This window comes from Xenopus laevis, chromosome 7S (assembly GCF_017654675.1).
Source record: "Xenopus laevis strain J_2021 chromosome 7S, Xenopus_laevis_v10.1, whole genome shotgun sequence".
In the NCBI taxonomy this organism is placed as follows: Eukaryota; Metazoa; Chordata; class Amphibia; order Anura; family Pipidae; genus Xenopus; species Xenopus laevis.
The window spans coordinates 60,869,690-60,895,522 of record NC_054384.1 but is presented as its reverse complement, the minus strand read 5'-3'; the positions used below and the strand labels follow the sequence as shown (position 1 = coordinate 60,895,522).

General features: G+C 37.6%; 1 protein-coding gene across 1 annotated transcript in view; it reads left to right on the top strand.

Annotated features, from left to right (window-relative positions):
• The first annotated feature begins 21,267 nt into the window (after positions 1-21,267).
• arhgap32.S (Rho GTPase activating protein 32 S homeolog) overlaps positions 21,268-25,833 on the top strand; it is a 210,147-nt gene continuing 205,581 nt past the window's right edge. Inside the window, exon 1 of the mRNA XM_041571305.1 lies at positions 21,268-21,286. The gene's annotated coding sequence lies outside the window, so the exon portion shown is untranslated. The remainder of the gene's footprint in view (positions 21,287-25,833) is intronic.

Here is a 25,833-nt window from a genome sequence, read left to right as displayed (position 1 = left end):
CGCTTATCACGGAACCGCAACGGAGACGTTGTTATACGTCTCTTCAAGGACTCACAGTCACTCACGGACTTCCGCATGGTCGGTAATATATTTTTTACCTTAATTGAGCGGGGCTGCGGTGGGAAACATCTATACCTGTAGACACCCCACGGAGGCGTCCTTTGGCTATTCCACACATTTGCACTTACCCACAGGGTTTTAGCCGCACGGCAGGTGCACAAAACCTCCTCCTCCCCCTTGAATACTGAACGGGGTTGTTACCTTGAGGAGACTTACGCTGGAGGGGTGCCTCATTGATATTTGTTGACTTTGGCACTTTTGAGACCTGGGGACATTTCAGCATCATATATTGATTACATTTAATCAAATACCAGCATCGGATGTTTTGGAACTTTTCATTTTCTTCAATTGCTTAAGATTGTGGCACAGGATCGGAGCGCTACAGTTGGCTCCAGATACGCCACTTCTACATTGCAGCATATCAACCATTACCTATGCTGGGTCACACTTAGGGAATATTTACAAGGGATCCCTTTGTATATGCAGCGCTGCTTAGTTTGGTTTTAATTGTTTTTATTTTGAGATATGGCATAGTGTTGAACAATAAATATTGCCTTTGACATATTTGAAGCATTCATGTATAATTGAGTAGTTGGGGGTCACATGGGCGGGGAGTATAGTCCCACTTGTTGTGTATAAATGATATTGAAATATGTTTGTTTTAATTTCGCTGCTCATGCTTGTATGAATGTTTGTTCTCTGAACTTACTGCCAAGACTAGAAAAGGATGGTGGAATTTTGTGTTTTAAATGGCAAACGTTGTCTGATTTCATATTACCTCCCTACAGAAATATAAAATCAGCTAGAAATGCTGCTTTCAATTTAATATTTTTTGGAAGAAGTACCATGGAAAGCTGTAGGCTGTATGTGCTAAAGCAATCTGGTGCTCCAACAAAGCTGGAGTGCCTCATCAGTTCTGGTTTTAAAATGTTTGAGTCTGCACAAGTATTTAGTAAGTATACAACCTCACTAAAGACTGCAGGGCCCGCACCCCCTCTGGGTCTGCTGGTGGTTCGCACACCCGCATAGATGGCTAGAAGATCACTTCTAGAGGGTGGTGGGGAGAGCAGTCGCACTCAGGCACGAACCTGGCTAGTTATGTTACTTCTGTAGGGGCTATTCCTTGCGAATGAATTGCAAATTATTTTTGCACTAGCAACCAATATTACATGCCCCCCTTTTTCTCTAAAATCAGACCTTACTATAAAAAGTATGATCAGGAAAAAAAATGCTGGATGATGCACTAAAAATATATGAAATAAATCTCTAAAACCTCTAAAAGTTTGAGTTTTTCGGACAATTGCTAGAAAAAAATAATCACAAAACCTCTAAAAGCCTGAATTGATTAAAAATGGTGCAATAAGATCAGTGCACCTCCCACTGACTTCTATGGAACATCAACATCATTTATCTAGCAAATTTTTGTGGTTTTTACACTTAGAGGCTTATTTATTAAAGGTCAGATTTTAGTGGTTTTAGAGGGTTATAAAGTTCCGAATATAAAATTACAAATGAATAAAAGCGATAAAAAGCAAAAAGCTCTAAAAATTTAATTTTTGGGACAATTCCTAGCGACAAAAAATCCGAAAACCTCTAACATTCTGATTTTTTAAAATTGGTCCAATGGGATCTCCCATTCACTTCTACAGCACCTCAACAACTTCTACTTGGTATGAAGGCTTTCGTGTTTTTTTCACTTGATAAAGCTCAAATTAAATTTAAACTTTTTTTCGTGGGGAATAAAATGTGATTGTTATTGTCACATATACTTATGTACCCTGAGAGACATTCATTCTTTGTATTAGGGACATTTTTGTATACAGAATATATTTTGGACAAACTGCACCCCATACTTCTTTAGCTGTTTTGCCTTTATAGAGTTAAGTAAAAAATAAATGCTGATCCATTGAACTATTTACATCGTTGATGAGCTCAACCTTCTAGTACAGTTGGATGTGGTTTGGTCTTGTCTTTATGGTGAAAATGTTGGCCAGCCAGCATACTAAATATTTTCAGCTTTACGTAATAGTTTTGTACTCTTTCTTCTTATCCTGCTCTTGTTAGCTCTGCGGTTGCTTCTTGTGTTTCATTGCTTTCAGTAATGAGCGCCCGGCCTTCTGTGTATGCAGGACTGGAGGCAGCCAGACTCAGAGGAAATGTGGAAAAGATTTATTTAATGACTCTTAATATAAAATCGCTCTCTTACTCTTCGAATTGTCTGTTATGTTGTGGAAAGCGACATTTCAAATAGCCATAAATACTTAGCAGCATCTAGGAAAATGGTCTGCTGAAGTGAGCAGAGTTTTGGAAATGTCAAGGCTGTATTTTGATTGGTGAAATAAATTAGAATATGAATGTGCGCTGAATTTCGTAAATGTTAAGGCAGGATTGAAAAGGACACAGTTTCTTAACAGTATATTTTATGTTCCTGTATGACCTACACTGAAGGATGATTCCACTAACTTCTCTGCAAGGCAATTCTGTACATGAATTAACTGCACATCTATAAAATTGCATCCTGTCAAGTTCATGGCACCTGACTTCTATTCATATGCATGACATTGTGTGCGATAATAAGTTTATCTATGAAGGTCTTAGAGAATGTGCCCTTACCATATTCTCTCTTCTAGAATACATTAAGTTTCTTTTAACTCTTAGTTATAAAATGATTGACCCTATAGACTAACAGAGCATGTATTTTTATACAGGTATGGGATCTGTTGTCTGAAAACCTGTTATCCAGAAAGCTCCGAATTATTGAAAGGCTGTCTCCCATAGATTTTATCCAAATAATCCACATTATTTCCTTTTTCTCTGTAATAATAAAACAGTTTCTTGAACTTGATCCAAACTAAGATATAATGAATCGTTATTGGAAGCAAAACTAGGCTATTGGGTTTATATTAATGTTTTCATGATTTTCATGATTTTCTAGTAAACTCAAAGTATACAGATTACGGAAAGATCTATTATCAGGAAAACCCCAGGTCCTGAGCATTCTGGATAACAGGTCCCATACCTGTACTGTTATTGTTTTAACACCATCAAATAATATTCTTTATTGTTACAGAAAAAGTCTCCCACTTATGTTTGCGTAAAACAGATATTCTACAATAAAAAAAAAAATCACATTATTACTAGAAAATGTTAATTGGAGACATGTATCAGGTATTCGTTCTTGAAAGGGAAAGGGACATTGAACTGTTGGGGATTTTTTAGAATTCATGATATTTTAAATCGGCCCCATAGTTTCTGATTGTTTTGATATTTTGTGCTTTGGTTTTCTTTTGTTTAAATTCCTTTCCCTAGACTTTGTCTGATTTTTTTAAATCCTTTGTGTAGATTTTATACAACGTGAATATATTTTTAATTTCCTGGAAAACCGGGCAGACAGTTTTGACCCAAACAGCCCTTCAAAGAACCGGGTTGTCAGGGTCAAAACTGGACATTTGGCAAGCCTGTAATTGTAGTGGAATATAATGCATTGTGGGTCAATTCAGAAATTTGCTTTTGAAAATTGAACTTTGCACACTGCTCTGCATTTGTAAGTGACGCAGACACTCCTAATGGATAAGCAGTTCCATTAAGTTGTCATTTGCAGGTGTACTAAATTGACATTTGCTGGTTTTCCAGGAGTCATCCTGATTTGTGCCTTCCATCCAGTCCATGTAATTTGCACCAGCATTGTACTCACACCCCCCACCTTGAAAAGACACAAAATCCTAGAAAAGATTGGGCATTGCTATCTTGGTTATATGTCTGTGGGTGAAAGAACTTAAATTCAAAATGATCAGGTCCCTTTAAAGAAAAACATAACACGTATTTTGGGGTTGATACAGTAAAATAAAAGTACTTTTCTATCGCTTAGCTAATGGAAGTGCATTAGGCCTTAACTTCACAAAGAGATGGTTTGTAATAAAGTCAAATTTCAGTATGAAATATTAATCCCATTTCTCTTTATCTGATTTCAATCTGCTCATATAATGTTATCATACGTTTGGGAACTATTTAGTCTTATGAAATTATTTTTTATCATTCCTAGTCATTCCATTTTAAATCAAAACAATATGGCCAACATTGCTCAGGGGGAATTGATTGTGCTTGCAGCAATTGTGATACAGGTATGGAACCCATTATCTCGAAACCTGCTATCCAGAAAGCTCCGAATTATGCAAAGGACATCTCCCATAGACTTCATTTTATCCATATAATCCAATTTTAAAAAAGAATTTCCCTTTTCTCTGTATAATAGAACAGTTCCTTGTACTTGATCCAAACTAAGATATAATCAATCCTTATTGGAGGCAAACCCATCCTATTGAGTTTATTTAATGTTTATATGATTTTCTAGTAGACTTAAGGTATGAAGATCCAAATTACGGAAACATCCATTATCCGAAAAGCCCCAGGTCCCAAGCATTCCAGATAACAGATCCCATACCTGTACCATTACCTTTTTTATACTTTCCTGTATTTTCCCCTATACAGAGACATACTGTATTTCTGTGAAGGTATTGTAGATTGCAAAGATTTTCCAGTCTGTGTGATTCTGACCTGTTGCTTTAAAGATTTAGTAACAGCAGCACATTCTACTTTGTCTCCAAACCAACTAAATTAAGGAACCCTCTATGATGTTTTTACCCATACACCTTTAGTAATATGGCAGCAAATTGTTTGTAGTGTTGTCTTGGGAAGTGTGTTACCCTGGCCAGTGAGTTCATTTTAAAGGGATGCTGCCAACTTTTAAAAAATTTTTTTTAGATGATGCTTTGCTTTATCTTAAATAAAGTTACTGGGAAATTCTAAAGGACTGCCAGCACTTCAGTATTTTCCTAATTTATCAGCACTTTCCTAATGGTCAGGAAACATTCAACATTTAACAAACGGACATGGGATATACACAAATGTGTATTCTGCTGTATGGGGTGCTTGCAAAGTTGTTCCAATATAGAAAGTAAATTGTTATGTCTGAAACTCTGAAACGGTACATCCCTTTGTGCTCTACTGCTGCTGAACTGTAGTAAAGCAATCTCTGTCCAACTTCATTTTCTCTTCTTGCTTTTTTGTACATTATAAACCTATACCTTAGGCTATTACTTTAGGCAGATTACCAGTTACATACTGTACATATTTCTCCAAATTCAAAATGTTTTTGTCACATATTGTTCCTTCTGGCTCTGTGTTGTTGGACAGAGTTTAGGTTGCTCTCTGTACTTCAAGATACTTGTGTTCGGGTTTGTAACACACAGGCATTTTGGCTCCCCCTTGAGCAATAACGATTAATCTAAACCTAAATATCTCAGCCTGCAACCTTGTGAATTTATAATGTCACAGACATCCCCAGTGACAGCTAATAACTATATACTTATATTTTACAGTAAGGACACACTCAGGGGCAATCCCTCTCCCACTCCTTGCTTAAAACTTCAGCTTAGGAGAGGGTCAAAAGAGGGCAGCATCGCTAGTGCAATGAGCACTATAGCCCTCTCTGCACTAGCAGATTTTAAAAAAACATAAATTCAGCTCTTAAAGTTACAAGATGCAGCTTTTTACTGCTCACTGACACCTGAGGCAAGGTTCTCCCCTTGCCTCATGCCAGGAGTGTCCCTAGATACACCACCTCAGTGATCCCCAACCAGTGGCTCGTGAGCAACATGTTGCTCCCCAACCCCTTGGATGTTGCTCCCAGTGACCTCAAATCAGGTGCTTATATTTGACTTCCTGGCTTGGAGGCAAGTTTTGATTGTATAAAAACCAGATTTATGGCCAAACAGAGCCTCATCTAGGCTACCAGTCTACATAGGGATATTAAATAGCCAATTATTTCCTTTATTTGGAACCCCCAGGAACTTTTTTCATGCTTTTGTTGCTCCCCAGCTCTTTTTACATTGAATGAGACTCATGGTTAAAAAAAAAAGGGCGGGGATTCCTGCTCAACATTCTAATAGTCCCCTGAATTGCATAACTTGTGGCTATACAAGTTACATAATTCATCTTCTAATATACTGTTTGCCTTTAAATTAGCCTTTAGTATGATGTAGAGAGTGATATCCTGAGACAACTAGTTTTTATTTTGTATTATTTGTGGTTTTTGAGTTATTTCGTGTTTTATTCCTGCTCAACCTTCTAATAGTCCCCTGAATTGCATAACTTGTGGCTATACAAAGTTACATAATTCATCTTCTAATATCCTGTTTGCCATTAAATTAGCCTTTAGTATGATGTAGAGAGTGATATCCTGAGACAACTAGTTTTTATTTTGTATTATTTGTGGTTTTTGAGTTATTTCGTGTTTTATTCAGCAGCTCTCCAGTTTGCAATCTGGTTGCTAGGATCCAAATTACCCAAGCAATCATGATTTGATTTGAATAGGAGATATCAATATGAATAGGAGAGGGCCCAAATGGAAGTGTCAGCTCCACTAACAAACAAGCCGGTTAAGCTTCCTGATTTCTGCAGTAATAAGCAGTTCATGATGTGTAGTGGATATTTTTGTGTGCAAAGGAAACCAATGTGGGATGATTAGACTGGCCAGCAAACTTGCTGACTGCTTTTTGGTAAAACTAACTGGGGACGGAATAACTGTGTATTTGTGTGCAAGAAAAAGGGAATCCGCAAACTACTGAATAGATTCTTGAATGAAGTCAGAATAGTGTGTTTAGTTTGAAGACGGAGTTAGTATTATGACAGTATTGTTAAATGACTCATGACATGTATAAGCATTAAAGGGCAATGGGGGCAAGTAGCAAGGACTTGTCATATTTGGCAAGTGATGTTGTTATGTAGTTTGCATAATTAGCAGGGATGACTGTGAATACAATATCAGTTTAAAAAAAGGACTATACAAGTTATTTGACTAAAACATTTTGTCAAAAAAAAGTGGAACAAAGCAAAAATATTCAATAAAGACAGCCATTAAAAGTAATTACAGAGAAACAAAGTTAAGTGATTGGGAGCATCAGGTTTGCATCTGGTACCTGATAGGACATTGTAACTAGTGATCAGGGAACTTTGAAAAGTGCTGCTCTGGAGGAAGGTAGCCTCTTCCCTAGCTGCTGATAAAGTGGCAGGACGCCACGAAAGGCAGCCAGGGTCCATACTTTGCTGCTGTAATCTGATTTTTTATGTATATTAAATAAACTTTGATTTTTTATATTTTTACTGGCCTCCTCAGTGCTCCGCTGTTTTTGCTCTTTTCCTGGAATGAATTGACCGCATGGGATGCCGGTGGGGTGTGCAGCACGCTGAGCCCAGTGTCCGGTAAGTGCTCCCACTAAACAACTCTTTCTGAGCCTCTTCCCTATGGCTGTCAGCCCAGTCCTCAAACCCCTAGGAGAGAGAAAGTGATATGCAGAGTAACATCTCATTAAAAACACCCCGGAGTGAGAGCTAGGGAGCTGTCTATCCTATTTAGCAGTATTAAACTACTGATATCTTCTCTGCCCAGGAGAGCACTCTGAGAAAATGTATTTTCATTTTATTTTTGGATTTACATCCTGTCAGAATAACAATAATGCTGTACTCCCAGTAGTACATTTAAAGAGGATTAAAAGAAAAAATCATTGCTTAAGTGGATTGCAGTTAGCATATACATAGACAACAATCAATATCCCTTTATTTACATAGTGTTCCTTGGCTATGATTACTTGTTGTGGGTTAATATAACAAATTAAGTACTTGCTGCAAGATCTTTTTCCCAAACACATATGTTTGTTGGTTAAGGGATATGAGAGCTCATTTACAACCGCAAGTGCAGTGTGCAAAGTACAATTTTGGTAAGTAACAATGTTTTTAGCTGCAATGCAGTGATTTTTCCCTTAATTGTTGTGTCATTGTGTTCGCAAAGTGGAGCTGTGATTGATGCAATTATGCATTGACAATCTTCTGTCTGTATGTTGTCATTAACGCCTCTTGGTGTCACTATAAAAAAAAAAAATAGAAATTAGAACATTCTGAAATTACATTCATCCATATTTTCCTAATTTTTAATGCCATTATAAAGCATTCATTGAATGTTTGTGAACGATCACTAAAATCATCCCCCATCCTTTATAAACAATTTGTTCAGAGCCCCCTTTCTTTAAACAAATCTCTTCATTATCTAAGCACCAGTCTTTGAGCAACTCATTATTAGGGGCTTCTCGGTGGACTGGTAGTTACTTTTATAAGCTCCTTTGAAATTCTTTGGGACAAGATGTGACAAAGTACTAAAGTGAAACTGGCTTTATATTCTTCTTTGTTCCAGAAATAACAGAGACCATAGATATTTCTTAATTATCTCAACTACTGATATAAATGATTTTATGAAAAAGTAGGGTTTAACTTGTTGGTCCCTCCTTTTTTTTTCTTTTCTTTTTACCCCTGAGCAACATTCAGATGTAAAAAGAGTTGGGGAGCAATGCTAGCATTAAAAATGTTTCTGGGTGGTACAATAAGTGCTTTGATTTGCCATTTGGTAGCCCCTATGTGGACTGGCAGCCTACAGGAGGCTCTATTTGGCAGAACACATGTTTTTTTTGCAACAAAAACTTGCCTCCAAACCTGGAATTCAAATATAAGCACCTGCACGGAGGCCAATGGGAGCAACATCCAGCGGGTTGGAGAGCAACATGTTGCTCACGAGTCACTGATTTAACTATAAAGGATCACACCGTGCAACTGCTGGGGGGAACATGAACTGGGGGGGCATTAGGACTTTGACTGATCAGCAACTGCAATATACAGTATACTGTATATATATGGTAAGATTTCTTGTCCATAAGTTTAGGTGCCCACTGATCTCGCTGTGAGGCCAATTAATTATTCATTCTACTCCTAAAAAGTTAATGTAGGTGTAGCTCATACAATCCATTAAATAGATCCCAATATCCCTTATTTACTCTGCAATAAGCAGTTTATATATATATATATATATATATATATATATATATATATATATATATATATATATATATATATATATTTATTTATTTATATATATATATATATATATATATATATATATATATATATATATATATATATATATATATATATATATATATATATATATACACAGTTAAATAATTGCCATAAGTAGTCAGTTCATTAGGGTCAGTGGAGTTTGCCCAAAGTTAAACCCTACCCACCTATCTGGCCCCTCACCAGCCCCGGATTTGTGGAAAGGCCACCAAGGCCTGGGCCCAGGGCGGCTGGATTTTTGGGGAGCGGCATGAAGCCCAACTACACCCGGAAGCTCTGAGGCCGATCATGAGATACAATAGTTTTTTTTAATCTCCCATGCACCAATCCCCAATGCTCCATACCTGATGATGAAAATTTGTGCATGTGCACAAATAAAGGGGAGGGGACAGGGGTGATGAATGGCAGCGGGCCTAGGGGCACCCGCTATACAAATCCAGCCCTGCCCGTCACACTGATCTGCCCTGTTACTCTATTATAAGCATCTTATCTTATAAATAGTTAATAATATAATGAATTAATCTGCTAATAAGTCAGTTCATTGGGGTTCAGTGGAATTTACCAATCTAATCAAGGTTTTAAAGGAATTGTTCAGAGTAAAAATAAAAACTGGGTAAATAGATAGGCTGTGCAAAATAAAAATGTTTCTAATATAGTTAGTTAGCCAAAAATGTAATGTATAAAGGCTGGAGTGATTTGATGTATAACATGTCAGTCTGAACACTACTTCCTGCTTTTCAGCTCTCTTGGTTTACACTGACTGGTTATTTACACAGTTTTTATTTTCACACTGAACTATTCCTTTAAGGAGCTGATATAGAAGAAACTCGGGAGTTTTGACAAACCAATAGCACAGCACCTATAAGATGATTCTTTTGATGGAAAAAATAGCCTGTTCCTCTTGAGTTTTCTTGCTCATCCAATACTTTTGAACTGATGTGTATTCTTCAATGAATAACAAATGTTATTTTATTCACATTTGTCCAAGGTACATTTGCATTATGTGATCTGACCTTGTAAAATTTTCTTTTTGAAGTAATTTCACTGAAATGTGCGCTCTGGGCAGTTAATCGGCCACAGTCAATTATACTCATTAAGACAAAATAAGTTGCCATGGAAACCAAGGCTGTTGCAAAATCAAGTTCTTAACTTAAATGCGTGCATTAGGAGTGACTTTGTGATTGCACTTGTTGATCTGTGGATTTTCATTCTTTAAAGTAGAAAAAAAAGTTACATTAGAATCTGACCTACGGATTGGTTGATGTTAACCTCCAATATATTCTTTGTTTAACTGTACATAATAAAGATGAATGCATTTGCTAGACATGTTTTGATATTCTTTTTTCCTAAAAGTTTTCCAATACTGGTCGGCAATTATCACTTCTTTGGTTCTGGCAATGCTGTCAGTACTGGTAAATCACAAACCCTGCCATGACCGTATAAAAGAACAAGGTCAAGTGGTATTATACAGGTCCTGGAACTCCAAAGTGACTGTTAATATCTTTATATTTTATAACAAGGAGTAACTTTTTTATTAAAATACACAAGCTTCAGTATGTCATGTGACAGATATTACATCACTGAGCTATGATCATAACTGATGACATTACCATCATTTATAAGGATATCATTTATAGGATATTCATGGCTCTTATAGTTCATATAGACCTATAGACATATAAAATCCTATTTTATAATTTAGTCAAGCAAAATAATTTTAATTACACTATATAAATTATTTAAATCTTGTTTCCTGCGGTCTGGGAATGCATAATTATAGCAAGCAGGCAGGAGCCATTTTGTGGACACTGTTATTAAAGGAAAACTATACCCCCCAAACAATGTAGGTCTCTATTAAAAGATACTGAGTAAAACAGCTCATGTGTAAAACCCTGCTTCATGTAAATGAACCATTAAAATAATAATATACTTTTTTAGTAGTATGTGCCATTGGGTAATCATAAATAGAAAATTGCCATTTTAAAAAATAAGGGCCGCCCCCTGAGATCGTAAGATTCACTGTGCACACATACAAACCACATGTAAGGTCACATGAGCCAATTAACAGACAGAGTTCTTGTTGACAGAGGTGGTCTTTATGATGATCACACAGGGAACACTCAGCACAGCAACTTGGAAAAGGATTTACTTGTGAATCACTCAGGGATAATACAGAGCACATTTAACAGTGTGAAAGATCAAAATCAATATGGTGGATAGAAAAGAAAAACAACAGAGTGCAGAAAAAAACAACAGCAAAGATCATTGCAATTATACATTAACAATATTCACAGCGCCACCTTGTGACCATTTTAATACTCCAGTGTTTAAGCATGAATGCTGTTGCATGTATTCCAACACCCCTTCTCAACAGTGAAAGGCTTAAACTGATAATCCACTCTTCTTTAACAGTTCCAAGTGTCTCTTTGCATGTAGAGGCTTGGTAAGCATATCTGCAACCTTGTCCTCAGTTGGAAAATATTTTAAGTCAAGCTGTCTTTGCTCTTGCAAGTCCCTTAGGAAATGATACCTTACATCAATATGTTTGGTTCTTGGGTTGACTCGTTCTGTCTGTGCAAGTGCAATGCACCCTTGGTTGTCTTCAAACATCTGAGTGGTTCCATCTGCTTTTGATCCAAATCTGCTAACAGTTGTCTTAGCCGAATTAACTCTTGACTTGCTTGTGCTGCTGCAACATACTCTGCTTCGGTTGAAGAAAGTGTCACAGTTGACTGTTTTCTGCTGGTCCAGCTAATGGGTCCACCAGAGAGTAGAAACAAGTGTCCACTAGTAGATTTTCTATCACTTGAGTCTCCAGCCCAGTCAGCATCAACAAATCCAATCAGGTTACATTTGCCCCTTGCAGGCAACTTTAACTTGAAATGTATTGTTCCCTTTAAGTAACGTATGACCCGTTTTACAGCATTCCAGTCCATCTGACTTGGCTTAGACACCTTTCTGCATAAAAATCCCACTGCTGTAGCGATGTCGGGTCTTGCAACTGTAGCAATGTAAAGCAGTTTTCCTATAGCTTTTCTGTATTGACAGTTATTTGGTAGCAAATCAACTTTATTGTTCATTTCTTTTAAGTAATTTGTTTCCATAGGAGAGTTAACTGGTTTTGCATCATTCATCCCAAAATTTTCAATTACTTCTTGTATTTTGTGACTTTGGTTCAGAAGATAACTGCCATCTTCTTCTCTTTCAATCTGTATGCCAAGGTAATGTTTTATGTCACCTAAGTCTTTGGTCTCAAAGTCCTTATTTAGAGCTTGTAGTAGTTTGATGTGATCCCCTTCTTCCTCAAAGCATACTAACAGATCATCCACGTATATGAGTACAAAGATCCACCTACCAGTCAGTTTCTTAGTATACAAGCAGGGATCTGCTTTGCTCCTTTGAAATTTTTCTTTTGTGAGCACATCATTAATTTTCATATTCCATGCTCTAGCTGCCTGTTTGAGGCCATAGAGCCCTTTCTGGAGTTTGCATACTAGGTCTGGCTTTTGTGGATTCTCAAATCCCTGTGGCTGTTCCATGTAGATTTCTTCTGTTAGCTCGCTGTGTAAGAAGGCTGTTTTGACATCAGAGTGCTTTATCTGCATTTTCTTTGCAGCTGCTACAGTGAGCAGAGTCCTTATTGTAGTGTGCTTAACTACTGGAGCAAATGTTTCATCATAGTCTTCTCCATATTTTTGAGAATATCCTTTGGCTACTAGTCTTGCTTTGTATCTCTCAACTGTACCATCAGTGTTATACTTGATTTTAAAAGTCCACTTACAGCCAATAGCTTTTCTTCCTGTTGGTAGTTCTGTAAGCTTCCAGGTGTGGTTGTTATGCAGAGATTTTATCTCCTCTTCAGCAGCCTTTATCCACTTATTGGCTTCCCCTTCTGGAAGTTGTGATACGTCTTTCCAACATGTAGGTTCACATATGTAGGCTGTATTTGCTTTGTATGAAAGTCGAACAGGTGGCTTGCCCTTGTTCTCTCTTATTGAACGCCTTGGTTCATTGTCAGTGCTTGGTTGTGTCTGCCCATCTGTGGTGTCAAATTCAGTGCCAACTTCAACTATTTGTTCTGGAGATGTACATGTTACTTGTTCAGTATCTTTCACCTTTTCTCGTCTTTGTTCTAGTGAAGTCATAACACCATTTCTTAGGTCTTCAATAAATGTTACACTGTTACTGATCACCACCTTGTCAATCTTTGGATCCAGAATTCTGTATCCTTTGTAATTTTCTGCATATCCAACAAGGATACCTTCCACTGCCCGATTTTGCAGTTTGCTGCGTTTCTCTTCTGGAATGTAAGCAAATGCTTTGCACCCAAAATCTCTGATATGTTTAACACTGGGTTTTTCACCATGCCACAGTTCATATGGTGTTTTCATGACAGATTTGGAGTACAATCTGTTTTGCACGTAAGTAGCTGTCATTGCTGCTTCACCCCAGTATTTTTCAGATAGTCCTGAATCAGTCAGCATACATCTGATCATTTCTGTTAGGGTTCTGTTTTTCCTTTCAGCTACCCCATTCTGTTCTGGTGTATATGGGACAGTCTTTTGATGCTCTATCCCAAGCTGTTTTAAGAAATTCTCTACTTTGTGTCCAGTGAATTCTCCTCCATTGTCACTTCTGAACACAAGTGGTTTTCTCTGAAATTTGTTACTTGCCTTTGTCACATAATCTTGCAGTTTTTCAAACACTTCTGATTTGTTTTTCATTAGATATGTGACTGTGTATCTTGAATGGTCATCTGTTAAAGTCACTATGTATCTATTACCTCCTGGTGTGGGCACTCGCATAGGACCACATACGTCACTGTGTATAAGGTCAAGCGTTTTTGAAGCTCTGTTCTGGCTTACCTTTGGAGGAGTTGCTCTTGTAGCTTTGGCTTTGATGCAACACTCACATCTCACGGTAGTTGGACAGGCTGACAATACTAGATCTTTTGTCAGGTTCTGCCTAATCAGTTCTTGTATGCCATCTGGATGTCTGTGACCTAGACGTCTATGCCACATGTGAATGCAGTTGTTGTGCCCCTGTGTGCAGAGTCTTGCCTGCTCCTTTACTGTGTCCAGTCGATATAGATGCTTATCCACTATGGCTGTTGTGATGACCTTTTCTCCATTCTGGATTGTACACTTGTCACCTTGGAATTTTGTGATAAGTCTTTTGGATCCCAGTTTCCTTACAGATAAGAGCCCACCTTCTAGTTTTGGAACATATAGCACATCCTTTATTGGTATAGGCAATCTGTGTCCGTCAGCATTGTGACAAATAAGAATTCCATGCCCAATTCCTTCAGCTGTAGTGCTACTTCCATCTGCAAGGTAAATAGTTTCTTTGTTATTTGGATCAAACTCTGTAAAGAAGTTTCTGTCGCTTGTCATGTGACTTGTTGCTCCTGAATCTATATACCAGTTCTGGTTTGAAAGGGTGTTTGTTACTTTAAAAGTTCCGTGCCACTGATCTCTATCATTGTCATTCACTGTAGTTCTGACTGTTTGTTTAAAACTTCTTGGAAATTTTGCCCTTTGCTCTGCCTTCCATATTGAACAGTCTTTCTTAAAGTGTCCTGGTTTCTTGCATCTGAAGCAAACTTTGCTGTCTTTCTTATGTAGCTTTGTGTCTGTGGCTTTAAGAGCTGCCTCAGTATTACTTTCTGTATAGTCAAATGTTTGCTCCTTTCTGCGCATGTATTCATCTATGAGCCGGGTTTTGACAAATTCTAGTGTTAGTTCAGCTTCAGGCCTTGTTTCCATGGCATTAATCAGTGCACTGTATGATTCAGGTAAACTGCACAGAAGTATGGCTGATACGTGGCTGTCTTTTATATCCTCTCCAATTGCCTGGAGTTGTGCCACAACCTGCAACATTGCATTTATATGCTCCTGCATGTCTTTTCCTGAACCTAATCTCATCTGGTATAGTTTCCTTAGCAGGAATAGTTTGTTATTCAGGCTGGATCTTTCATGCAGTTTTTGCAATGCATCCCACATGCCTTTAGCTGTATTCTGATGCCTTATATGAATAAGCTATTCATCTTCCACTAACAGACTTATTGTTGCCCGTGCCTGTCTGTTTTTCTTATCCCATTCCTGGTGATTAACATCTGGTCTATCTGTAGTTATAACTTCCCACAAGTCATCTCTGGATAGCAGCATTTCTACTTTAAACTTCCACAGTTGATAATTCTCATTATTCAGTTTAGCCACTGCTAGTTTAAGTTCTGAGCTGCTAGCCATGTCTGCCTCACTTCCTTGTATAAGCTGTGATTCTTACTTGTGCTTTGTAGTAAACAGAACCTCTGGAAGATTCCTTGTGTCAGTCTTTTCACTGAGTTGGATTGTGCCTGGGCCCATAACCTGTTGGCAGAGGTGGTCTTTATGATGATCACACAGGGAACACTCAGCACAGCAACTTGGAAAACGATTTACTTGTGAATCACTCAGGGATAATACAGAGCACATTTAACAGTGTGAAAGATCAAAATCAATATGGTGGATAGAAAAGAAAAACAACAGAGTGCAGAAAAAAACAGCAGCAAAGATCATTGCAATTATACATTAACAATATTCACAGCGCCACCTTGTGACCATTTTAATACTCCAGTGTTTAAGCATGAATGCTGTTGCATGTATTCCAACAGTTCTGCCTTTTGCTTCCTCACTTCTTCCTGTTACAGTTAGTGTTGTAGTATTTCTGGTCAGGTGATCTCTGAGGCAGCACAGATAGAGTCACGAAATGGTGGTTCAAGGCAAGAGATGTAAAAGGGCAATATTTATGTAAATATATATTCCAGTTTGGTACGATTCTTTAATATGTCATTCAATTTGATATAAACTATCTGTTGCTTAAGTATTCATTTTGGGGGTATAGTTTTCCTTTAAGGCAAGCCTTGCTTCATCTCAGAATCATGTTTGTGCACCAGAATGGGGGACCTGATGTCCATTCCCATGCACTGATTACACAATTAGATGTTAGAGAGGGGGGATGTGGGGATTGCAGTAACATCTAGTAAATGCTCAATGGAAAGTGAAAGTAATTGCTTGCTCCTCCTCTATGCCTAAGGCAGAGGAGGGGCAGGCAATATTAGATTTACAGCTGAGGTTTACAAAGTTTAAGTTAAGTTTACAAAAGCTACGAATGCTTTAATAAAAAAATCGAAATTCGATTTCATGTTTAATTTGAAAATTACTTTTATTTTACAGCTTTTTATGTCTGGGTGACAGGTCCCCTTTAAAAGAACATTTATGCTAAAAGCTAATTCTTCTTTTAAAACTGCCAGTAACCTCTAGGAATCTGGAAATTATGATTGTAGTTGGCCTAAGGTAGAAATTTAGCTTACCATTATTTAGTTTCTGGCCAGGGCCATCAGTATAAGAAAAACTGCGACCACGGCTGTGTGCCATATTATTAATCTGGAATAGTGAAATCTGCTTTCCATAAGTGGAAGGTTTCATACTAAATTATTCTGAAACATAAATGATTTGGAAACCACAAATAATTTCAGAAATGACTTTGATGAGATAAGCAATATAGCTGTTTTCCACTAATATGTGTCACTGTTATTATGCATAAAAAAAGTGTCCAGTACAGGTATTAGATTGGTTATTCAAAACCAGTAATCCAGAAAGATCTGTATTATGGGAAGGCAGTCTCCCATAGATTCTGTTTTAATCAAATAATCAAATTTTTAAAATTGATTTCCTTTTTCTTTGTAACAAAGAAACAGTACCTTGATCCAAACTAAGATACAATGAATCCTTATAAGAGGCAAACCAATCACATTGGGTTTATTTACAGCTACAATTTTATTCATAAATAAAATCACGTGTGGAAGAAGACTAAAAAAAATTGTGAAAAAATTAGAATCATACCAATTTTGAAAACTTGTTTGGACTAGCGCTCGAAAACCACAAATTATTCGGATTATAGTACAAAACCGAGCACTGATCATGAAATCTTCAAATTGTAAAAGGGATATCTGCCATTCACTTATGGAGTATTTTCGGATTTGGACTTCTAGCAATCTTGGGGTATAATAAATCTAGAAAAAAAAGACACTGTTTCCCTGAATACTTTCTCTAAAAGGCCAACTTAAGCAATGTCAGCAGAGGGGCAGAAGGTTTAAACATGTATATCTTACATATTCGGCTCCACCTGCATCCCTTAAAATGGGAAGAACTAAGTGATCCATTTAAGGAGCCCAAGGTGTTCACAGATTTTTCTGATCATGAGAATTAGTTATGGCTTTACATCTGAAGGAATCTAACTGAAAGTGTGCAGGAAATTTGAGCTGAATTTCTTTTGTATATGGTAATGTTATTCTTAAGAGACAGACATACATTACAGATGGGGTAGACCAACTGCTATTTTGTGGCATTATTGCTGTGAACTGAAACTGTTAAATGTGATTCTTGTGGATACTACGTCAAACAGTAAAATGGCACCATGCCAACCAGGCATCTTGGGGAAACATCTAAAAGCCTATGGCTTTATTGAGTTGTAGATCAAAAATTGAACAAATAAATGCATAAGCCAGTGTCATTTAAGGTATGTGGTTTGTAACTGAGATAGATCTAAAACAAAGTACCCTGTCAAAGACATTCGGGGGCAAATTCACTAACCTCCGAAAATTCGCCATCGACGGCTTCGCTCACAGTGCAGCACGTCGGCAGGCGTAGATTCCCCAGGACAACGCTAATTCCCTATCATCCAACGTTGCACCAAGGGCGCCGAACGCTGGCGAAGTTGCGCTAGCATTACTGCACTAAGCGAAGCAAAGTTGTGCTAGCGTTGCCTAATTTGCATATGACAGAAAGTTAAAGTTCAATGGATGTATATGTTATAGCAAATACATTACACTACACAAGCCTGGGAAACCTTAATAAAATAAAGTTGTTATATTGCCCTACACATGAGCCCAGTGTATAGTTTATGTGCCATATGTTAGGAAATGTAGAGGGGAAGCCGGATACCCCAAAAAAAATTTACTCTCTTTTTCAGCCTATCACCCTGAAAAAAGGAAAAGACGCTAGCGTAGGAACTCCTATCTACTCTATTGCACTTCGTCTGGTCTAAGGTGGCAAAGGCAAGTCTGGTGCAAGAGGTACCGTTCAGTAAAATCCGCTTCTCTGTTAATTTGTATAGTTACGTCCATTCGCCAGAGCGGAAATTCACCTGGCGTTAGGGAGCGAAGTACCGCTGGAGTCTATCTCCTTCGCTAGCGAAGTTACGCCAGTGACTATTAGTAAATCGGCGAAGTTCCCGAAATGATGTCACACTGGCGAATTTTCAAGCGTTAGTCACTTCACCCGTAAATTTGCCCCTCTGTCATAGTATTAATCATCCCAAAAATGATCAGTTTCTTTTCATGCTCTCTTTGCTTTGTGGTTGTTGGATATACTGTATAATACTTTGTAGTTTGAGCAATGATAGTGATATCGCTATGTGTCCTTTGCCATAGAAGAGTTTTATTTAACACTAATTGCTCAGTTGATTCTTTTGCTGAATATATAAAACAGATCAAGCAGCATCTGTGAACTTGCTTAAAATTACAGAAGTATAGAAGGCCTGGCAAATGCTACAATATATTTAAAAATACAAGACATTGCTCCAAATCCTTTTTGGATCAAAGTGTCTATGTATTTCACATGACTTTTAACCACAAGTTCTTAGTTAGGCCCTAGCCAAGTGTTTATTTATGTCACATACCCACATGTGTCTGGCATTATAGGAGAATGGTCTCAGTCTGAAAACTGACCAATATATTAGGGGTCTATTTATCATGCTATGTAAAAAAAAGTGGAGTAAAGCATGATCTGAGATGTTTCTTACAGCTTTTCTAACTGTTGAAATCTAATTGCTGATTGGTTGCTCTGCAACATTAAGGGGCACATTTACTTAGCTCTAGTGAAGGATTAGAATAAAAAATACTTCGAATTTCGAAGAATTTTTTTGGCTGTTTCGACCATCGAATTGGCTACTTCGACCTTCGACTACGACTTCAAATCGAACGATTCGAACTAAAAATCATTAGACTATTCGACCATTCGATAGTCGAAGTACTGTCTCTTTAAAAAAAACTTCGACCACCTACTTCGCCACATAAAACCTACCGAGCACCAATGTTAGCCTATGGGGAAGGTCCCCATAGGCTTTCCTAGCTTTTTTTGATTGAAGGAAAATTAACCCTCAATATTCGACCAATAGTTAATGTGCCCCTAACTGTAATGTTTCAATCCACTTTTATCACAGCATTATAAATTGACCCCTTTTTAGTGTCCATAAAGAAGAAGATATTTTGAGGTTTTTTTTATTAATAACTAGTTGGTGCTTCTTATTAGTTTATCGTGTAAACTCTTTCTGGCTTGTTTAAGACTGCATCCAATTTTTCTCATTGTGACAAGCCCTTAGGAATGCGGGATACAATCAACAAAACTATCAAGTGGATTTGAATACAGCACTAAGGCAAGGGTTTTCTGAACCCTCAGAAATCTAAGAACTGCAACATACACATTTACACAATCATATAGTAACATTTCTGACAGTGTTTATGCAGCTATATATGTTATTATTAGTGTTATTATATTATACTGTTTAAAACTGACAACATCTTTGCACTCTATAGGAAATTATATTTAGCAGTATTTTATCTTGTTTTTATTTGGTAAATTTTTGTATTACAGTTTTTCATGGTTTTTACACTAAGGGGCACATTTACTTAACTTGAGTGAAGGATTAGAAGACCTTCGACTACTACTTCGAATCAAACGATTCAAACTAAAAATCGTTTGACTATTCGACCATTCGATAGTCGAAGTACTGTCTCTTTAAAAAAAACTTCGACCACCTACTTCGCCACCTAAAACCTACCGAACACCAATGTTAGCCTATGGGGAAGGTCCCCATAGGCTTTCCTAGCTTTTTTTGATCTAAGGAAAATCGTTTGATCGATGGATTAAAATCCTTTGAATCGTTTGATTCAAAGGATTTAATCGTTCGATCGAACGATTTTTCCTTTGAAAAATATTTGGAGAAAATATTTGATTTATGGAAAGATAAATTAAAATTTTAGTAAATAGGCCCCTTATTTATAATTTTCTTGTAAGCAAGAGATAGTTTAAATTATATTAAGTGGCATATTAAAGAATCTTACCAAACTGGTATATACAGCGAACCTCAATTTTACATCCCCTGATTTTAAGTTTTCCCTCATTTTACATTGTTGTTTTGTGATCCTACCTATATATTATGCATAATACATTTCCCTGATTTTACATTTTCCTGGATTTTACACCATTTTTTTCTGGTCCCCTGAAAACCCTAAAATGGGGGTTCGACTGTATAAGTAAATATTGCCCTTTTTCATCTTTTCCCTTGAGCCACCATTTTATGATATTCTCTGTGCTGCCTCTGAGATCACCTTACCAGAAAAACTGCAGCTCTAACTGTAACAAGAAGTTACAGCATTTTGTCCCTTAATTGACTCTTGTGACGTAACATGAATGGTTTGTGGTTTGTTTTTGAGCACCATGAATTGTAGGATCCCCGGGGGGTGGACATTAGTTCCTAAAATGGCTATTTTCTATTTAGGATTCCCCAATTATTATTATGAAAATGGTTTATTTACATGAAGCGGGGTTTTACATATGAGCAGTTCTATGCAATTTTTTTTTATAGAGACCTAAATTGTCTTGGGGTATAGTTATCCTTAAATAGGAAAGAAAGTAAAAAATAAAGGAAAATCAGTATTTGTTTTTCTCCAGGAAAGGTGGCAACCCTAGACATGTGAGCAGCAAGTGATTAATGTGCATTTACCTAGGAGAGCAACATGGCATAGGGAAGGCTGGAAGAATGCTTCTGACTACTTTGCTTTGTCATGTGTCATTTCTGCAGAGAAAATTGAACTTGGTGATATAATAGTGTGCCGTGCCGCTGCCTGTATGAATAGGCTATTCTCAACAGGTCATTAAAACTGTCAGGCTATGGTGAAAGAGGGGGATGGTGCTAGTATAGCTTCTTGCCAGAGCTGTGAATTGCTACGAGGCTGCTATGGCAACAGATGAGATGAAGCATGACACTTGCATACTAACGCACTGTTCACTAACTGCTATTGCCTTATATTGCAGATCTACTATGTTCTCTGTGGGCGGGAATGGATCTTTGCTCGAAAATGTTTGTATAGCCATCTGCGAATTAGACATCTCAATCATGGTGCTCACATCAAAGAAACCTTACTGCAAGGACTATTTACCAAGTAAGGGATCCTTATCGCTAGCACTCTTTGTTAACTCAGCAAATTAACTTGTACACTCTGCATTGTATGTGATGCTGGCTCCAATACTTGCAGGAGCATATTTAATTATAGTTTTTCTATATATAAGGAAATAATGCATACGTAAAGATATTTATAGTGTTGTTTTATGTTTGGTAACATATTCTATCCAGTCTTTGTCTGCACAAAGGGGCAGATTTACTAAAGGGTGAATTGTCACCAGTGACTGTTTCGCACACATCACACCACTTTGCAAATTCGCTACCACTGCGATAGTTCACTACTGCGGGTAATTATAGTTGTATTTGTATAGTTGTCTTTTTTATAAATGTTGGTGCAAATGCTTGAAGTTACCACTTTTTCAAATACATATCCAGGGAACCTTAATAAAGACAAGAGATTTAATATAATGCCCTACACATGAGCCCACAGTAAAATTAATGTTCCATATATTTTTAAATGTCTGGAGAATACCGCTTACCCAAAAATAGTTCAAGTCATGACTTTTGCAGGCAATTCCTCTTCAAAAAAGGAAAAGTCGCCCGCGTTTTTGGAACTTTAATGCACACAGGATATAATGTAAGTGACAGAAGATTGAGGATGATCTGACTTCTTTTAAACACTTTGCCTCTTCTGATGTGGCAACTCTGATGAAAGAGGTAACGTTCAGTAAAATCCACACTTTACTGAATTTGTGGAGTAAGAACCTTTCACCAAAGGGAAAAGTCGCCTTGCGATAGAGTGTGAACGCTAGCAACGGTCTCTTTCACTAGCAAATTAACGCCTGCGGCTGTTATTGAATAGGTGATGTCCCTGCGGATGGTAGCGCTGGCGTTACCCACTTTGTTCTTTAGTGAATCTGCCCCATAGATGCATCAGAATGTAAAAATCTTGTTGTTTTTTCTTTTGGAGGCAACTGTTTGCCCTGTTCTAGCTAGCAGACTATACAGCATTGTAGGGGGATTGTTTTGTCATGAGGACATGAGGAGTTAAAAGGCCCGTATTTTGTTGTCTTCTTGCCTTGTTAAAGCAGTGTGTTAGCAGCTCTTGAGGCTCAAAAGATTTTAAAAAGTGATGTATTATTGCATTTTTGTCTAATTGCAAAAACTTTTTTCAGAAATCATTAATTTGATTTAGAAAGGTACTAAATAATAGCATGTTTTCTAGGAATTCCTATAAAGAAGGGGGGATTGCGGCCAGGGGCTTGGGGGGGAGAGGATTTTTTTTTACGAATAAAAAGTGCACTAGACATGTACAGTCTGTATGTATAAGAAAAACTGATGTAACGTACTAGTTAAGCCGGAACCTGGAGTTAGGTTGCTGGTATCAATCTGACTGATCCGTAAAGTAGGAAAGCCCAACTAGTCCCGGTTTTCACGACGCCCTTTTGGTCAGGGATCCTACCAACTTCAGAGGTCAGATGTTCCAAAACGAGGAAAAGACAAGGGTCAAACGAAGAGGAGTCACGAACAGGCAGTGGTCAGGACGGGCTTCGTAGTCAAAGGTTTGAGCAGAATCTGACAGAACCATAAGCCAGCTTGGGCAAGGAATGATTGGCTGAGCAGGTTTAAATAGGCAGATTTGGTACCAGAAACCAAAAGTAAAAGCAAAATAAAGCATAGTCCAAAACAAAGATGGCACCCGCTGCTTCAAAATGTGCAACCACGCATGCCGTGATGGCATCACGCACAATGCAAAACCGGACTTTGCACATGCGCAATAGCTTCGAACAGGACGTGCCCACTGGCCGGGGTGCATAGAGGTAAGCAAGCACACTGGTCCGGCTTTCAACTGAATTCATTCTACTGAAAATGTCCAAAGTTCATCATAAAACACAAAAGTTCAAAAGAAAAAAGTCCAGTAAAACTCAATATATTGCATGCTGATAACTTATCACAGACAATAAGCTTTAATAAAAGAAGTCCAACACCCTCTGCTCTAAGAATCCTCTTACCCATACCTTGGATGACAGAATATACCATATTAGTCCAGGATGGTGACATATTTGTAATCAGTTTTGTGATATTATTCTGATAACTTTGGACCTTAGAAAGTGAAATAATAATGTTGTTGGATCTTGTCTTGTCTTAACTCCGTGTTTAGCACATCTAACAATCTGCACAACATCTGGTTAGAAGAACATGACATTTAGGGGCACATTTACTTAGCTCGAGTGAAGGATTAGAATAAAAAATACTTTGAATTTCGAAGTATTTTTTTGGCTACTTCGACCATCGAATTGGCTACTTCGACCTTTGACTTCGACTTCGAACGATTCAAACTAAAAATCTTTCGACTATTCGACCATTCGATAGTCGAAGTTCTGTCTCTTTAAAAAAAACTTCGACCACCTACTTCGCCACCTAAAACCTACCGAGCACCAATGTTAGCCTATGGGAAAGGTCCCCATAGGCTTTCCTAGCTTTTTTTGATCGAAGGAAAATCGTTCCTTCGAATCCTTCGATTTTTCCTTCGTTCGATCGATGGAAATGCGGTAAATCCTTCGACTTCAATATTCGAAGTCGAAGGATTTTACTTCGACGGTCGAATATCGAGCGTTAATTAACCCTCGATATTCGACCAATAGTAAATGTGCCCCTTATAGTTAATGAGCTTTGTACAGACTTCAGTTACAGTTTTCTTTTGTGCCCTTTCATACATTATGCTTATTTAACCCTAGTGTACCAACCCCAGATAGATTAGGAAGGAGACATGAAAATGCTCGAAGTGCACAAAGTTCATCCTGGTCTGATAATTGCTTTCCGTTTATGGCATATGGCTGCTAACTGAGCATGAATGTGCATGGCATGTGTCAGGCTTTAGTGGATGCTCAGTGCATTCTGCCATGAAATGTCTTTGTATCCATGCTTTGTTTACAGCCCATGACCTGGAATGTATGCACCATTAGCTTCATTCTTACTGGTAAGAGTAAGGCCTTGGGTATGAGAATACACAGTGATTATGCATTATTGTATTATTGCCTGCAAATCAGACACTAGATTTACAGAACTGTTTTGTTATTTTAAAGCTGTGTCACTTGAATGTGCTAGAGACATTATTTAATTGACCGCAATTATTACGTGTAAACTCTTTACCTCCTGTATTAGTTATTCGTTGTTTTTGTACATAAATCTGCACATGCACCAATTCATTTTGCATAGCTGCGGAATATGTTGGCATTTTATAAGTATGTGTTAACAATAATAATAAACATATAAATAAATCGTTTTTTAATTTGGATAAGGTTAGAAAGAGAATGTGAAACTACATTTGGTGCTGGATCCAACAACATTCTTAATATAATAAAGGTTGCAGTCCAGAATTATATTCTGGTAAATAGGAAATTATTGTGTCTACAGAATATTTAGTTTAAGAAGTTTTTAAATTTTGACCTTTAGTCAAGTGCTAAGAATGATTGGTACTGGCTGTGAACGTAACTCCCAACACATACAGTGTTCTCTCTAATCTATTTGTGTATGTGGCTGTTGTCAGACCCTGGCTCTGAATTTCAAGTAAAAGCTCCATAGTTTTATGGCTAAGGACAAAGTATGACATAGTCACCTGCAAGTTATACACTAAATGGCAGTGTGTCGGGAGTTTCCTTAAAGGAGAAGGAAAGGCTAAAATTAAGTAAGCTTTATTGGAAAGGTCTATATAAATACATCAGTAAACCCTCACCAAAAGAAATACAGCATTTCCTTACATCTATTGTGTACACATGGACTTCTGAATCAGACTTCCTGTTTTCAGCTTAAACCTCCAGGGCTAGGGCTTGAGCATGCTCAGTATGCTCCTCTCTCCCCCTCTCTTCCCCCTCCTCCCCTCCCCTCCCTGATGTAATCTGAGCTCAGAGCTATGAGTGAGCAGGCAGAGACTCAGGCAGGAAGTGATGTCACACCAAGCTAATATGGCAGCTGCTATCCTAAAGAAACAGAGAAAGATTCTAGATCTGTTTACTCAAGTATGATAAAACATTCTGCAGAATAAATATAGTAATATAGTTTGCACTACTGTGGCTAATCTGTCTGTAATAAACTGCTTTGGTGGCTTTCCTTCTTTTACTGAGAAGGATCTTGGAGTTTTTGTAGATAACAAGTTGTCTAATTCTGGGCAGTGTCATTCTGTGGCTACTAAAACAAATAAAGTACTGTCTTGCTTAAAAAAGGTCATAAACTCAAGGGATGAAAATATAATTTTGCCTCTTTAGAGGTCCCTTGTAAGGCCTCGTCTTGAGTATGCAATGCAGTTTTGGACTCCAGTCCTTAAGAGGGATATAAATGAGCTGGAGAGATTGCAGAGATGTGCAACTAAATTGGTTAGAGGGATGGAAGACTTAAATTATGAAGGTAGACTGTCAAGGTTGGGGTTGTTTTCTCTGGGAAAAAGAAGTTTGTGAGGGGACTACTTAAATGCAAAGTTGCCCAAATTATTATAAACAATTTTTGAATAAATCCACAGAAATATATGTTAATATACAAGGCATATGGACATACAGTAATAATAGATAACAATATTTCACCCTGAGATTA